This window comes from Elephantulus edwardii, unplaced genomic scaffold (assembly GCF_000299155.1).
Source record: "Elephantulus edwardii isolate Elephantulus edwardi_28Jun2011 unplaced genomic scaffold, EleEdw1.0 scaffold00050, whole genome shotgun sequence".
NCBI classification, from domain to species: Eukaryota; Metazoa; Chordata; class Mammalia; order Macroscelidea; family Macroscelididae; genus Elephantulus; species Elephantulus edwardii.
In genome coordinates this window covers 13055889-13072857 of record NW_006399800.1, presented here as the reverse complement: position 1 = coordinate 13072857, position 16969 = coordinate 13055889, and the positions used below count along the sequence as shown (strand labels likewise).

The window sequence follows — 16969 nt, the reverse complement described above, 5'->3', positions numbered from 1 at the left end:
TACAGAAAAGTTAAAACTCTAGCCAACTAGTTGTCATTTGGGAATAAGACATGTTGAGCATGGAGTGGGGGTGTGCTCTAAATGGGCAGGGGTAAGAGGGGCTGTTTCAGCGCAGGCCCATCTCAGTTCAGTGTTAGAACCACGCTCATTTGATAAAGAAATAATTCAAAGAGCTTAAGGCTTTGTGTTTTTGTGGGTTTTTTTTCTTCCTTCTTTAACTTGAAGGACTGCAACAGGAGGTGGCTAGAAGATAAATGTACCTGTGGGGCCACTCACACCATGCTATTCAAACCCACACTACATTCATACAGACATTTAAAATTACAGTGTAGAGCAATATTCTTAGCCAGTGTAGACAGAACCAAATGCATTTTAACTTTTTTGTGTGTGTTTTTAATTCCAGAATCCAGTGTGATCATCCCTTATCTACCTAATTCCATGAGTAAGGTAGTTTTTTTGTTTGTCTGAGGAGAACTTGGGAGAAGAGGGCAGCTTGAAAGTTAGGAAAGACACAACAGTGAGAAAGGGATCTTAGGAACACTTGATGGAGTGGTGTAACTACAAGCCAAGGAATATCAAGGAATGCCAGCAACCACTAGAAAGTAGAAAAAGACAAGGAGAACTTCTTCCTGGGAGCTTCAAGAATGGACATGGCTCGATTAACACCTTGATTTTAACTTCTAGGCTCCAGATTGGAATTTATCCAAGGCTGGAAAGAAGAAACCAAGATGCCAATACATACTTTTCCATGTCCCAAGACTATGGCTAAGTTTCTGCAGGACGCCCCTGAAATAGAAGGGGCAAGGACAGTGGCAGTGGGCTTGGTAAATACGCAAAACAAAATCTTGAGGAATGGAGAGATGAAGACGGGTTGGTTCCAATTTGAGGTCTTTGGGTGAATAAGGATTTGGTTCCCAAAAGACTTGGAATGTCTGGCTTCTTAGTCCTAAAAAGGAGCAGAGGGAGAAGTCTAGCTTAAGGGGCTGGACACCTACATCACTTTAGGGTCCTTCCCGTAGTCCTTATCTGTCTTAAGAGAAAGAAGCAAAAACAGGAAGCTGCTGGGGGATGGCCACAGTGGAGGGACTGACAAGAGGGAGAGAAAAGCCTGCTGGGGCTGGAGGAGTATGAGGGCTCCAAGGATCTATCTCTTCCCTCAATTAGATCCTGCCAAATTCCCTTTCTCAGACATCTAAGAATGATCACACTGGAGGAGCAAAAACTTTTAAAACTATCCAGTTACTCAAAAGTAAGACTAAACCTAGGAGAGTGATGTATGTTGTGTATCTTATGGAGGGCACCAGGACTACCTATCTGTACCCCGGGTGCTGACTATGAAGACTTCAACTATCTGTGGGATAAGGGGCATGACTGCCAGGGGCACGGTGGGCCTTGCTCAGCATGGCCAGGCTCTGTTCTTGGAAGCAAATCTGTTGGAAATCCCCACTTAGGAAATCCACTGTTTTCATCAAGCTGTTCCAGCTGGCCACTGGACCACCCCCGGTCCCTGCTGGGTAGTGGGCCCCAGCAGCAGCACAGTCGAGGGGGGCACCTGCAGGCTGCCCACCACGGAAGGGCCTGATGAGGCCCTGAGACCCCGAGCTGTCGCTATTGAAGTGGGCAGAATGTTGTTCCACAGGGGTTGAAAATAGTGACCACTGGGGTAGGCCAGTGGAGCTGCCAGGCCATTGACTGGTGGGGATGGGGTTGGCTTCTCCAAGGGTGGCTTCAGGTGGAAGGACTGTGCCAGGCAGAGTTCCTGTGGGTAGGCAGGGGGCTTGCCCATAAAGCCAGGCCCTGCCAACTCACGTCCTGCTACATGCTTGCCTGTTAGGCTAGGGGCTGCTGATGTCCCACCAGCCTCTCTGCACGTCTGCTGTAGGTGGGCCAGCTGGTGCTGGTTCCAGGCGACTGACTTGAGGTCGCTAGGGTAGCCAGTAGGGGCACGAAAGGTGCCTGTGGGCAGGTTGACAAGGCCTGTGGCAGGCAATGCAGCTGTAGCTGCATGGGTGTGCTCCGTGGGATTGACCACACAAGAAGGCACTGGTGCAGGGACGCTGTGGGTCGACACACGGGTACTTGCATTGATGAGCAGACTGTGGCTAATGGGGCTGGGGTTGGCGATCTGGCCCTCACACACTGAGGTGCTGATACCTGCCCTCGTCTGACAAAACTGGTTGATCTGGTGCACGATGCTGCTCAGGTCTGGGGGCTGGTTGTGCTGCAGGGTGGCCGCCATCGAAAGGGGAATAGCTGAGGTAGACACGGTCACATTCGGGGGAGCATCTGAGTCTGGCATCTTCCGGCCTCCATGCAATAACGGGTTGGAGGGGTGCTGGAGACCCTGGTGGGCCAGGGCCTGAGGATGGACCAAGCCCTGAGTTTGGGCCATAGACTGCGGGTGGCCCAAGCCCTGAGACTGCTGCAGGCTCTGAGTATGGGGCAGCGCCTGGGGTGGATGGATACCCTGAGGGTGCTGCAGCGTCTGGGGAGGAGCATGGGCCAAGGTCTGTGCATGTTGCAAGGCCTGCTGGCGGACCAGAGCCTGGGCCTGGGGGTGGGTTAAAGTGCTAGGTGCCACACAGTAGCATGGGGTGCCACTGCGGGGTTCATGATGACCTCAGGGAGCAACCGGGTTCGGGTGCCGTCAAAGTCTTTGAGTATGCTTTTGGCTGGCACTTTAACAATGGCAAGCAGGCCTGCCTTGGTGGCAGCCTGAGTCGGGTAAGGGCTGTAGCGCTGGGCTGATGTGTCGAGGCCGTTCACAGTACGACGGACGTGTTTCCGCTGGGGAACCTTCACACTCTTGGGGAAGATTTTTATAGTCAGTCAGTGGGTTGTTTGAGACCTCCTTAGCATACGCGTCCAATTCGGCTGGGGTAGGATAGTGAGCAGTTCTCATTTTCGGTGTAGTGTCCCATTTCTGAAGTCCAGTGTTCATCTATCTGCGTGTGAGAAAGAAGCTGAAAGGACAGGTCACCTGGCCCTTGTAGACAGGCTAGCATGGCAGATTGGCATCAACACAACATGAGGCAGTCACTCACACGTCGGTGACTGGGCCCGGCCCTCATGGCTGCTCCCTGGGCTAGCCCGCCGCCTCCACCGCTGCTCGACGACCCGGCCCCTGAGTCCCCGCCTGGGAGCCACTCCCGCGCCCCTGTTGGTTTTTTTAAAATAAAATTTTTATTTTATACTGGTTTACTTACAAAGTTCGTATACATTGTTTTTCACACCAGATCTTTCTCATTTCCTTAACCCGTCCCTCCCTCAATCCATCAGATTGTACGACACTATGATTAGCCACCCCTTTCACCCCTTTCTTCACCCCTCTTACACCCCTTTCCCGTCCTTAGATCCTCATACATGTTTTACTAGTTCTCTATTTCTACAATAATGGCTTCATATAGCATTTGTCTTTATGGGACTCTGAGTTAGTTCCCTTAGCATAATGCTCTCCAGTTCCTCCCAAATTAGGTAATAATTTTCAAAATCATTGCTCCTACATGTTGTGTAGTATTCCATCGTGTGAAATGTACAACAAACAATTTTTTGATCCATTTGATTGTGGTTGAACATTTGGGCTGTTTCCATGTTCTTGTGATGATGAATAATACTGCTATGAACATTGGTATACAAATCTCCGTTTGTTACTGCATGGTGCCACTGTTGTAGAATGGGTCTGACATCAGGGTTGGGGTATGACAGGAAAAAACTGGATAAATTATGTATATTATATTGAAACAGATGAGGGAAAGAACAGATTAGAGGTGGTATATGATTGAGTATTATGGTTAGCACAGGAATCCAGAATTAAGGCCACTTAGAGAAGTGTACTCGGGGTGGGGGGTGGGGAGGAAGGGATGGGGGAATTGTATACTAATGAAAGAATTTTTTTTCTTTTCTTTTTCTTTTCGGAGAGGGGAGCGAACTGGTGGGGAGGGGTGGGCAGGGAGAAAAGTGCGGCAATGAATGAGTGGAAATCCAAAACCTCTGTAAATGTCTATTAAAATGAATTTAAAAAAAAACAAAACACAACAAAGCTGCTTGAGACATACCTGCCACATAATATTTCAATTGTCTCATATGCATGAAAAAGTCAGACAATTAATAAGGAAAATTTGATAAATTTATGTCTTTGAATTAAAATATTTACATAACAGCAACAACAAAAAACCCCCCCAAATCTCCGTTTGTGTCTTAGTTCTAATTTCCTTGGGATATATTCCAAGCAGTGGAATAGTTGGGTCGTATGGAATTTCTATGTTCAGCTTTTTGAGGAAATGCCAAACTGCCTTCCTGCCCGCCAACAGTGTATAAGAGCTCCTATCTCTCCACATCCTCTCCAACATTTATTACTTGCTGCCCTGTTAAACTTTGCCACTACTACTAGGGTGAGATGGTACCTTACTGAAGTTTTTATTTGCATCTTTCTTATTTCCAGTGATTTTGAGCATTTCTTTATGTGTCTTTTTCTTTTGGAGGCCTTGGAAGATTCTATAAACTTTTCTTATGAGACTCTTGTCTGAAATGGTATTGCCAAATGTTTTTTTTCCCCAGTCAGTAGGTTCTCTTTTCACTTTGTTGGAAAAAGTTTTTGATGCTCAACAGGGATTTAATCTTTAGAAGGTCCCATTCATCAATTTTATCCTCTCCAGATTGTGCATTTCTGGTTTTATTTGGCAGTCTCTTTATACCATAGACTATGCCGTCTAGGCTTGATCCCAGTTTGAACTTTATGGTTTGGGGCTTTACTCCAAGGTGTCTGATCCACCTTGAGTTGAAGGACAGCACAGAAGAGAAAGACACTTGATGAGATGGATTGATTCAGTCTCTGGGGCAATGAGGGTAGGTGTGTCAGAGACAATGAGGTTGGTACAGGATAGAGCAGCATTTAGGGCTCTTGTACATAGGGTCACTATGAGTCACAAGCGATTCAACAGCACATAACAACAACATCTTCTTTTGATGCTTCTGCATTATTCAAGCAAAAGGTGATACAACAGAATCCTCAAATTATTTAATAATATTGCTAATATCACACACAAGTAAAACCTTGCTGAAAAGAATTTTAAAAATGGTTGCAGCAGTACATTGACAGATAACCGCCAGAAATTTAAGAATTCCAAAGAGGACATTCATGAAACAAGGGATATTATTGCTGATGTCAGATAGATCTTGACTGAAAGCAAAGAATACTAGAAAGATGTCTACTAATGTTTCATTGGCTGTGCTCATATAGGCTTTCAAATGTATGCATCATAACAAATTATGAGTAACATAGTAAAGAATGAGAAACCAGAAAAATTAATCATGCTAATGCAATCAATGCTTGTACATAAATAGAACAGAGGGATACTGCATGCATTAAAATTGGGAAACATGTATGTCAGGCTTGTATCCTTTCACCATATTTATTCAATCTGTATGTTGAGTAAATAATCTAAGAAGCTGGATGATGATGATGATGATGATGATGATATGCTGAAGCAATTAACCTGTGAAAACCATTATATCAGGCTTGGAAGAATACTAGTTAACAACTTTCAACATGCAGATAACACAACCTTGTTTGCTGAAAGCAAAGAATACTTGAAGTCCTTACTAAAGATCCAAGACTGCAACCCTCAGCGTGGATTGCATCTCAACATAAGAAAACAAAAATGTTCACAACTAGACCAATAAGCAATATCACGATAAATACAGAAAAGACTAAAGTTGTCAAGACTCTAATATTACTTGGATCCATAAACAATTCCCATGGAAATAGTAGTCAGTAAATGAACTGGCCCAGTGCATCATGCAATTCCGCTGCAAAAGAACTCCTTAAAGAGTCAAAAAAAGCAAAGGTGTCATATCAAGGTACACCTGACACAAGCCATAGTATTTTCTATAACTTCATACGTTCGAGAAAACCGAAAAATCAGTAAGGAAGACAAAGAAGAATTGATGTCTTTGAATCACAATACTTGTAAAGAATATTAAATGTGGCACATACTGCCAGTAGAACAAACGTGTGTTGGAACAAGTAAAACCAAAATACTCCTTAGAAGTGAAGCGAGGATGGCAGTACTGGTGTTGTAAAACGGGACTGATATTGGGGTTGGGGAGAGACTGAGGAATATGGGAAAAATTATGTATACTGCACTGAAATAGATGAGAGAGACAACTGTTTAAAAGGGATATATGATTAGGTATTATTGTCATGACAGGAGTCCAGAACGAAGGCTGCATAGAGTGTACTAGGGGTGTGTGTGTGTGTGTGTGTGTGTGTGTGTGTGTGTGATGAAAGAATTTTAATTTTCAAAGAGAAGAGCAAACGGGGTGGGGGGGAGGTTGGTCAGGGAGAAAAGTGCAACAATGAATGAATGGAAATTCAAAGTCTCTGTAAACTTTCATTAAAATTAATTTAAAAAATTTTTTAAAAAGTGAGGATGGCGAGACTGCATATACTTTGGGCATGCCATCAGGAAGGACTGGTCACTGGTGAAAGCCATCATGATTGGTAAAGAAAAGGGTGAACAGAAATGAGGAAGACCCTCAGTGAAATGAATTGACACAGAGCTTGTAAGGATGGAGTCAAACATAGCAATGATTGTTTTGAAGATGGAATAGAACAGGGCAGCGCTTCCATTTTTCTTCCTCTGACACCGTAAAGTCAGAGGCAACTAAGGAAAACAACAATAGGCATAGGAAATGCCTTCGTTCTTATAAACCCATTAAACTTGTCGGGATCGAGCCAGAACTGACTGACTCGTAGCTAACCCACCAGCGGGTTTCTGAAGATGTAAATCTCCAAGGAGATTGCCTGTTTTCTCCTGCGGAGCTGCGGGTGGAGTCCAGCCTCCAGAGAGGCACCGCCTTTCAGTGAGCAGCACGGCTCCCTCGGACTCCACTGCCGTCCTCGGAAAAGAAACGGTAAAAAGGAATAGACGTCCTCTACTGGTAGCAAGTGAAATAGACTTTAGGGGGTTTGGATTCTAGCTTCGTTATCGATTAAGGAAAAAGTTAGGGGGCTCTGGTGGCTGAGTGGTGAGATATGCTGTCAACCCAAAGGCAAGCAGTCCGAATTCACCACCTGCTCTAAGGGAGAAAGATGAACAGTCCTTTCCCCTTGCAGTTTACTCTCTCTTAAAACCCACTGGCGGATCAGCTATGAGTCAGGTCTGACTTCACAGCACACACCACCACCACCAACCACCAACAAGAAACCTATCACGGTCCGGGCCTGTATGTTAATCTGAATATTAATATACCAAACATGGATCTATAAGCCCTGTGGAGATAAATAGAGATAGAATGTGATCAGTCCTAAAGCTCCTTACAGGAAAGCTCCTACTTAACTGTTTAAATAATCAATTCATAGATGAGTATTAAAGGTCCTGTTGGTAGTTATGTTTTCAATAAAACCTGTTTTTTACAAGATTTCAATATAAAAGCTGCTATAGCACAAATATCTTTTCTCAATTAAGATACTTTAAAAAGTTAAAAAAAGGAAAAAAAAGTTAGTGAGAGAAAGACAAACTAAACAAGCCTCAGCAAGAATGTTTACTCACCAAAATGTATACCCAAAATTTAACATAATAGTGTTTGTTAGATATCTAGGTTCTGAAATTTTTTAATCCCTCCCCTCAAATCTCTTCATCAAAGATTTCATAAGAAAATTCTTTAGAACTGTTTTAGAGATTATGGTTCTGATTTTTAAAATGTCTGAAAAAAATTCTTAAACTATTTTTTTAAATTATTTGGCCCACACAGGGAAGGTTGCTTACAACCAGCTTAAAGCTTTTAATTTGAGTTGGAAAACTTCATCGCCCCTTTCAATTGTCTCCTCTCATTCTGGGCAAACTCACTAGAGCCTGGGGTTTGGCATGATAGGAAAGAGGGTTTGAAAGAAAGAACCAAAGGAAAGGAGGACTCTCTAGACTTCTGGGCTCTAGGGTTTATATTGTGTGGTGTGTGTACATACACACACATAGATAGTTGTTGTTATTAGGTTGACTACCACTCATAATGACTCTGTGAACAACAGACCTGAACCTTGCCCTATCCGGCACCATCCTCAGCACCTCTGAAATGCTCAAACCCACTGTTACAGTCACTGTGTCAGTCCATCTTGTTGAAGGCTTTCCCTTTCTCTGACTCTCCACAATTCTCAGTGTGATATCTTTTCCCAGGGACTGGCAGGGGCTGGGCCCTCCCAACAACATACTCAAAATATAGTTTCACCATCCTTACTCTGGCGACCTGGTAAGGAAAGAGTTGCGCTGCTAACCCAAAGGCGGGCAATTCAAATCCACGGAAGAAAAGATAGACAATCTCCTCCTGTGCCAGTTAGAGGCTCAGAAAACCCACTAGAGTAGTCTATTCTAACTCAACAGCACACAGCAACAATAGCAATCTCTCTGTGTGTGTGTGTGTGTGTACACGCATACATACACAGATGCATGGAGCTTGTGGTCTAGTGGTAAGGAACTGTGCTGCCATCCAAAATACACGTGGAGTTGCCCTGTGGGAGAAAGATGGACAGACTCCACCCAAGCAATTAGACTGCCTCTGAAAACTTGCTGGAGGGTTAGCTATGGGTTGGTTCTGACTCCACAGTAAACAACAATATATATATAAATATAAATAGTCAAGTATATGGAGCTCTGATGGTCTAGTGGTGAGAAACTGCACTGCAATCCCGAAGGCATGTGGTTTGAATCCATCAGCTATGCAGGAGAAGGATGGGTAATCTCCTTTTGTGCAATTAACTGCCTCAGAAAACCCATTGGAGGGTCAGCTATGGGTCAATCCCAACTCCTACCTTTCTCCTTTGTCCTCCTTGGTTAAAAAGTAGAATCAAAAGCAAACATTTCACCGCTTTCTTTGTTGTGAGATGTGGCAACGATATGCGTAAAGGTGTAAGCAGCAGGATCTCTGGGAATTCTGTAAAAGAAAGCGGAAGGCCTGTCTTCACTGGTCTCTCGGCTGCTTCCTGTAGCCAGCAATTTGTTACCTTGCTGCTCTGACCAGGGGATAAATAATGTACATGGTATTGAAACAGACGAGGGAGAGAACTGTTTAAAAGGAATATATATAAAAAAAGGGAATATATCATTAGGTATTATTGGTATGACAAGAGTCCAGAATAAGAGCTACATAGTAAAGTGGTTGGGGGAAGGGGGGCTGTATAACAATGAAAGAACTTCTTTTTCCAAAGAAAAAAGCGAACTGAGGGTGGGGGAGACAGGGAGGAAAATGTGCAACAATGAATGAATGGAAATCCAAGTTCTTTATAAAGCTACAATAAAATCTTAATTAGAAAAATAGTGTCTATCTTTCTCTCTTGGAGTGGTTTGTAGATTCAAATTGTTGACTTTTTGACTAGCAAGCAGCTTTGTACATGCCGTTTGCTACTAAGGCTCCTTCAATGCTTATTTCAGAACTTGTGGAACACCATCAATTATTTGTGTTTATTGTAGGTAGAAGAGGGAAAACATACAATTTTACCACAAGATTTTTATTGTTATTATAAAATATGATTGATTAAACCAAATGGAAACTAATGGATAGTGAATGGAGTACAAAGCAGTATTGAAAAGTAATAAAATTGTAATCCTAATGCAAACTTTTATTACAATTCTGATTTAAATAATGTATATACTTATTATTTTTGTTCAGACATTCCTCTAGGTCATATAGCCCTGGTGTACAAGTTGCCATATAGCAGTAACTTGTGGTTGCTGAGAGGCTGAACACTGTGACACTGATGTGTCAAATGCGTTAATGGCTGGTTACCCAATGCAGACAGAGAGTGGAGTGGAGCTCCCCAATGAAAACAAGCTTGGAAGGAGGGTGGCATCCACTTCCATAATAGCTTGCCTCCAGAAACGCTATGAACCTGGAGAGAGGAAGAAAGGCACCCAAGCGTTGCGGACTCTCCTTCATAGGGTCACTGTGAATCGCCTACGACTTGACAGCACTTAACAACAACAAAGTTATTCTTAAGTTATTGCATCTTCAAGGTTTTTGTTAATGCTGTAATTAAAATATAAATCTTAAATTACAAGGATGAAACTCTATTCTTCAGCTTTATCCTTTCTCTCTTTTTCATTGTTTTTTAACTTGATGAAACTTTCTTTGTGTCCTACTATATTATCAATTCTGAAGTATATACCATGGGCACTTGAGAAGAAAGTAAATTGACTTTGATTTGGGCGCAGTGGTACCGTGATTTACAGCAGTAGTCTATTTACTGTTCTAAAATAACTTGGAGTTTCTGTGATGCTGAACACTGTGCATAAGTATGTCAAACAACATAATGATTACCCATCATGGGCAGTGTTTGCTGAAGCTTCCAGATTGATTCAGGTTTGGAATCAGGAGTGACATCCACTTCCTAAACCACATGCCTCTGGAACCTCTATGAACATAGAGAAATGATGATAGTTATAGAACAGGGTTCAAGTCTTTTGTTCATAGGGCCACTATGAGAGCACTTAACAACAACAACAACAACATTAATATTATAATTTAAGAGCTTAGTAATTCCTTTTTCTTCAAGTACAAACTCTAATTTTTCTCCCTCTCTCAAGCCAAAGACTATTGAGGAATGTTGGCATTTGGACGCAGATGAAGCATTGGACTCTAAAAGGGGTTGCAGGCAGCATGGTGATAGTCATAACTGACCTCCACTAACTCTACAAGGGGGAACAGTACCCATAAATGATATTCACTGTATGAAAATGATTTCCTATAAAGTCAACTATTCCCTTACTCTCCTCAAACTTACTTCTACCAATCCTAACATCCATCATTCTTCCCAAGGCTTTCATTGCCCTGCTACTGGGTACACTAATCCATTGCAATAGCTACATAGAACTCACAGAAACATATTTATGATTATGGGTTTTATTAGAGAAGTTAGTCCATTACAATTAAGGTTGGAAACAATGTGATTCTTCAGTCAGGACAAGTTCTCAGCATGCTTGCAGACCTGTTGACCTTCATCGTTACAGTTTTTGGTCAGTGTTCTAACGCTCTCTTAGTCGTGCCAATTACAGTGTCTGCCCTCGCAGTTCTCCAGCAAGCTTGGGACAAAGGCTGCCAGCTGTAGCTATGGCTCTGGCTCTGTGAAGCAGCAGTCCCCCATGAGTTCTATCTCCCAGCTGTCTCTGGTTGTCCTCTGCTGTTGTTTTCGTCTAAGTCTTGGTGAATCTCTGGCCTAAATGGACTTCCATTGGACTCTCCAATTCTTATTTCTTACTGGTAGTGAGATTCTTATCTTGGCCTCCAAATCTACTCCATTTAAGCCTAAAGAGATGATAAAACTGGCCAATCCCCACATTATTAGTTTATACACCTCATTCATATCATGAGCCTAGCCCTGCCCAGTCATGTAGTGAAAGAGAATGCAATGGGCAAGGAAAGTTATTTAGAAAAATCAACCTATACTACAAGCTTTTTAGACATCAAGGCTCAGAGGACTGTTGTTAAGGGCTGTTTCACTATCCCTTGGTCTATCCCAAACCAAATCAAACCCAAAGTCACTCCTGTCAAGTTGATTCAAACCTAGTTCTGACTCATGGTGACCATACAATAGTTTTCCAGACTATAAGTATTTATGACAGGAAACAGACTATCTTTCTTCCAAGAATGGATGGTGCATTTGAACTTCACAACTTTCAGTTATAAGCCCAACACTAAACACTACACCAACAGGGTCCTTATGTATTATGCCACATACCACCTGGAAATTTCTATGTAAGGAGGCAGAGGTGAATTGGAATGTGGGAATGACAGTGTCTTGGTAGACAATTACCAACAGATATCTCTGAATTTTTTTTTATTATACTAGTTTATTTACAAAGTTCGAATACATTGCCTTTCAAACCAGATTCTTCAGTTTCCCTCATCCCCCCCATCAAACTGTACAACCCTGTAATTAATCCCCCTCGTACATCCTCATCCCTCTGCATTTATTCCCCCCCCCCGATCCTCATACTCATTCTACAATATTTATACAATATTTGTCCTATTTGGACTGAATCAGTTCACTCAGCATAAGCTCTCCAGTCTCTCCCAAGTTAGGTAATAATTTGCAAAATCATTGCTCCTGCATGCTGCATAGTATTTCATTGTATGAATGGACATTCTCAATACATTCGATTATAGTTGAACATCTATGTTGTTTCCATGTTCTTGCGATGGTGAATAACACTACTATATTACTTGCTGTCCTGTTAAACTTTGCCACTGCTACTGGAGTGAGATGCTATCTCATTGTGGTTTTGATTTGCATCTCTGTTATTTTCAGTGATTTTGAGCATTTCTTCATGTGTCTGATGGCCATTCAAATATCTTCCTCTGTGAAAATTCTTTCCACGCCTTTTGCCCATTTTGTAATTGGGTTATCACTCTTTTTCTTGTGGAGGCCCAGGGGTATTCTGTAATCTTTTGTTATAAGACTTTTGTCTGAGATGGTATTACCAAATGTTTGTTCCTATTGGCAGGTTTTCTTATCAGTCTGTTGGAAAAAGTTTTTTATGTGCACAGGGATTTAATCTTTGGAAGGTTTTGTTCATCACTTTTATCCTCTTCCGATTGTAATTTCTGGTTGTTATTTGGCAATCTCTTTATACTATAGACTTAGGGCTTCCAAGCTTGACCCAAGTTTGTCTCTTATGAACTTTATGGTTTTGGGCTTTAATCTCTCTGGAATTCTTGATAGTGGACATTCATGTAGCACTGTGTGAAAATTTGGGTACTTCAATCAGAATGGTCCTTAGACGTGAAGATAGTGAGATTTTTGTCTCACATCCTTTTACTATATTATCTGGAGAGGCCATTCCTGGAGAAAGACATCATGCTTCATAAAGTAGGTCAGTGAAAAAGAGGAAGACCATCAACAAGATGGATTGACACAATGGCTAAAATAAGCACAACAGTGACTGTGAAGATGGCACACAATCAGACAGTATTCTGTTCCATTGTAAATAGGGTTGCTACATATGGATGCCAATTCAAGGTTAGCTAAGAACAAAAACAACGAAAAACACACCTAGAAATGTATTGTATAACTTCCCTTGTGGTAGGACAACATACAGAGATAAGGCAGCAAGCAATAACACTTCTTCCAGGTGCTTTAGCTAAGGACTAACCGGCTTGTTTTTATAACATTCATCCATGGGGATAAGCTTTCCATCACTCTTGTAATTTCTTATTGCTGTGGAGTTTGGACCTATTCATAGCTGGCTCTCAGTGGGTTTTGAAGGCTGTAAATTGCACAGAAGGACATTGCCCATCTTTGTCTTGTGGACCTGCTGGTGGATTCAAACCACCAGAGGGGCACTGCCTTCAGGTGAGTGGTACAACTTCCTACAGACTACATCACCAGTGCTCTCTTTTGTCCTCATTTTGTTGTTAGTTCTTGTTGTTCTGCACTGTCGAGTCAAGGATAGCTCATTGTGACCCTGTGAACAACAGATCCGAACCCTGTCCTATCCTGTGCCATTCCCATCATCCCTGACATATTTGAGCCTATTGCAGCAGTCACTGTGCCAATCCATCTGGTTGAGGTGCTTCCTATCTTTAACCTTCCACCTTTTCTAGTATATACTCAAAAAGGCAAACCTCAATCTTCAAGCCAGAAAATGAAGAAAAATAACTAGAAAGAAGTGTCCAAACTCGAGGACAGATGTGTCATCAGAATGAATAAAATATATAGCTAGGAAAAGGAAACTGCTGAAAGGGCTCTGCCTAAATTCTCTCATCCTCAACCACTCCACTCATGCTAGTCAACGGTGAGCACCTACATTTCTTTTCCTGAAAATATTTTTTTTCCCTTCACACCTTGCTGCTCATGTGATGAGCTGGGTTACAGGCCCAAGGAACAGCCCTCATGAAATGACCAATATAGAAGGTTTTACACACACACACACACACACACACACACACACGGTCTAGTCCATAGGAAGTTGTGCTGCTAACTCTAAGGCCACGCTTCTTTGGCAGTTCCACTCCACTAGTAGCTCAACTAAAGAAAAAGTTCCTCCTTGTTTTACAGCCTCAGAAACTCAATGGATGGTCAGTTATGAGTCAGTTGTGACTTGGTAGCAATGGGTTTGAGATGTTGTGGTTTACTCCTAGAGTGAGATAACTCTCAGGTGTGTGTGTTACACTAGCCCCAGAGTTTTTTTAGTGTGTGCAAGTTACCATAGCATTAACTTTTTCAAGTAACGAACACATCATTGGCTTTCTTGACACACTTCCCATTCTGCTGCTAGTTTGACGGAATCATTTCCCATAACTACTTGCACTGAAATAGTTGTCTCAGAGTCTTCTTAAGAAACCCAAACCAAGATTGGAACAGTATCATGGGGTATTACATGAAGCAACAGGGTCATTCTAACCTGGGCTCTTCTTTATGGTTCCCAGGATATTTCCAGGTTAATCTTAGCCTTCAAGAAAGAGATGGCAAGGATTAATTTCTTTTCAGATAACCACTCAGGGAGCATTGACGCGTGCATTCCCAATCAACTTCATCTGACAGTCAAACTCTCAGAACAAAGTCCTACCCAGGTGCTCTGATTTTCCAATTAACTTCCTTAGCTTTGGCCTTTCTGGTTTTCGATACATTTAAATGTGAAGGGCAGCCAAAGACCATTCTAATATGCTAGATGGAGAGTGACTTCATAGCAAAAGCACCAGGGAAGAGTAAAAAATAGTATTCAAAGAGAACTTTAGAAATATATTATTAGTATCCTCATAATGAAGGGAACTATAACTGCGGATTAAGACTGACACTTTAGAGGAACATGCTTAGTCATTTAAAAGGATATCTGAAAGACAGCACAATTCTAGAAAAGATATTAAAATTATAAAAGAAATTAAAGGGTTTGTAGATAGAACAAAGATGTCGGTTTAAAGACTAAGAATAAAATGTGTTTAAAGACTAAGAATAAAGTACGTTTGCTTTAAGCCATGGTATTTTTGATTGCTTCCTATACATCTAAAAGTTGTGCTATGAATAAAAATGACAGAAGAAAAACTGATGCTTTTGAATGATAGAGTTGGGGAAGCAGACTATGTCAAGGACTTCTAAAAGAACAAACAATTTTATCTTGGAGGAAGTAAAAGGATGGTGAACCTTTATATTTTAAACACCTTGTCGGGAAGGGCTAGTTCTGGTTTGAAAAAGACATCAGGCTGGGAAAGGTAGAGGATCAGAAAAAGAAAGCAAGCCCCTCTAACCGATGGATTGACACACTGGCTGTAACAATGGACTTGAGCATATCAGAGTTAGTGAGGATGGATGGCGTACAATAGGGCAAGGTTCAGGTCTGTTGTCCACAGGTGGTTATGAATCAAAGCCAATTTGATGGCACCTAAAAACAACAAGAAAAAGAGATGATTTGACTGTAGATGGAAAGAATTAATCGAGAAAGAACAAAATGTAAAGGATGGAAAATAGAAAACTAGATGGTTACAGATTGCCTGTATCATCTAAAGGGAGTTGGAAACAGAGGGAAACATCAGAAACTGAAAAGATGTTAACCTGTGTTTATTGGAATAAAACAAAGCAAAACTTGGGTAGTTGTATTACCAGAAAAACAGTTCTGCAGGTTGCTGCCAAAAAAACCCAATCATAGAGATAGGGTTTGGAATGGAAAAAGCTGAAATTTTTATTATATATGCTCACATATAGGTGACAGGAGGTGTGAGTTTTCCAAATTCATCTCCCCATCTTGGAAACTGAGGGGGATTATATGGGGAGAAGGAGGGCAATGAAATATGAGAATTTCTCAGTATTTTCTTTTGTGCAGGTGTTGGTGCCTGGTTCAGTATCTTCTCTTGACCAGGTGTCTGAACCTTGTGATAACCTTGTCAACATTCCAGAGATAGCCTGGAGCCATTCTATGTTCTAGAGGAATAATTTTCAGCTGTAGATTGCAGAGTTGAAGGGAAAAGATTTCAGCTGTGAATTGTAGGGTACATAGACAAGCCTCAACAAAGGGTTCTTAATTAGGAAGTAATTCTTATAGTTTGCAAGGTAGATAGGTAAACTGCATCCAGAGTGCTTTAGCTGTAGTAAAGAAGCTTCTGGATAGTTGCTTCTGCTAGGGTTAGAGGGAAACACTTCTTTGACAGTGTTTTAAAATAAATAGTATTGGTTTTACCTTGGTTTAGGATATTGTGAAAAGGTGGTATCAGTTGAGAGTTTAGTCTTTTATTACTTCATGGACAGTTGCAGTGTTGAGGTTGTGAATGGTGCCAGAATTACTGGTTAGTGCAAATAATTATGAACCTAAAGACTAGATATTTGGATGTAAATTAAAAAGACAGGTTATATGACAGAGCAGATTAGACTCATAAATTAAAAAAAGATTAGATGACAGAGCAGATTAAACTCATGACTTAGCAGGGTGGGTGTAGTCTGGCCAGTTAGGTCTGATGTGTGTGTGTGTGTGTGTGTGAGTGAGTGAGAGAGAGAGAGAGAGAGAGAGAGAGACATAGACAGAGACAGAGAATATGTATATCTCCAGGGTTTTGCAATGAATTGAAGTCCATGAAGAATAAATTAAGGTAAAAAGGTTAGAGACTTGTGAATGTATGATGGTACAATGCAAATTATGAGCCCAGACTCAATCAGTGTTTTCTGAGCTATTACTATGTGTCAGATACTGGGATGAAGTCCTTGTCTTCGTATTTGAAAGTGAGTGCTCAAGGAGGGGACAGAGGTGAACTATCTCAAAAGCAGTATACTGTCTTTCGGGGCTTGTTAAGTGAAAAAGGGACTGGGACTAGGGTTGTAGGTGGTAGTGAGGGAGGTCAGGGGATATATAGAATGTTTGGGAGATTGGTTCTTGGGAGCTACCTAGGGGAGGCGTCATCGCCTCTCAGTTATGGGTCGGCCCAGGTGGGGGGTAGAAGCTGTAGAAGCTGGCCCAGGGGAAGGGTGTGTGTGTGTGTTCGTAGCGCGCGCGCG

General features: G+C 41.9%; 1 pseudogene; it reads right to left on the bottom strand.

The window, feature by feature from the left end:
- Window positions 1-1310: 1310 nt before the first annotated feature.
- Window positions 1311-3005, bottom strand: LOC102874167 (annotated as a pseudogene).
- Between the last annotated feature and the right edge of the window lie 13964 nt (window positions 3006-16969).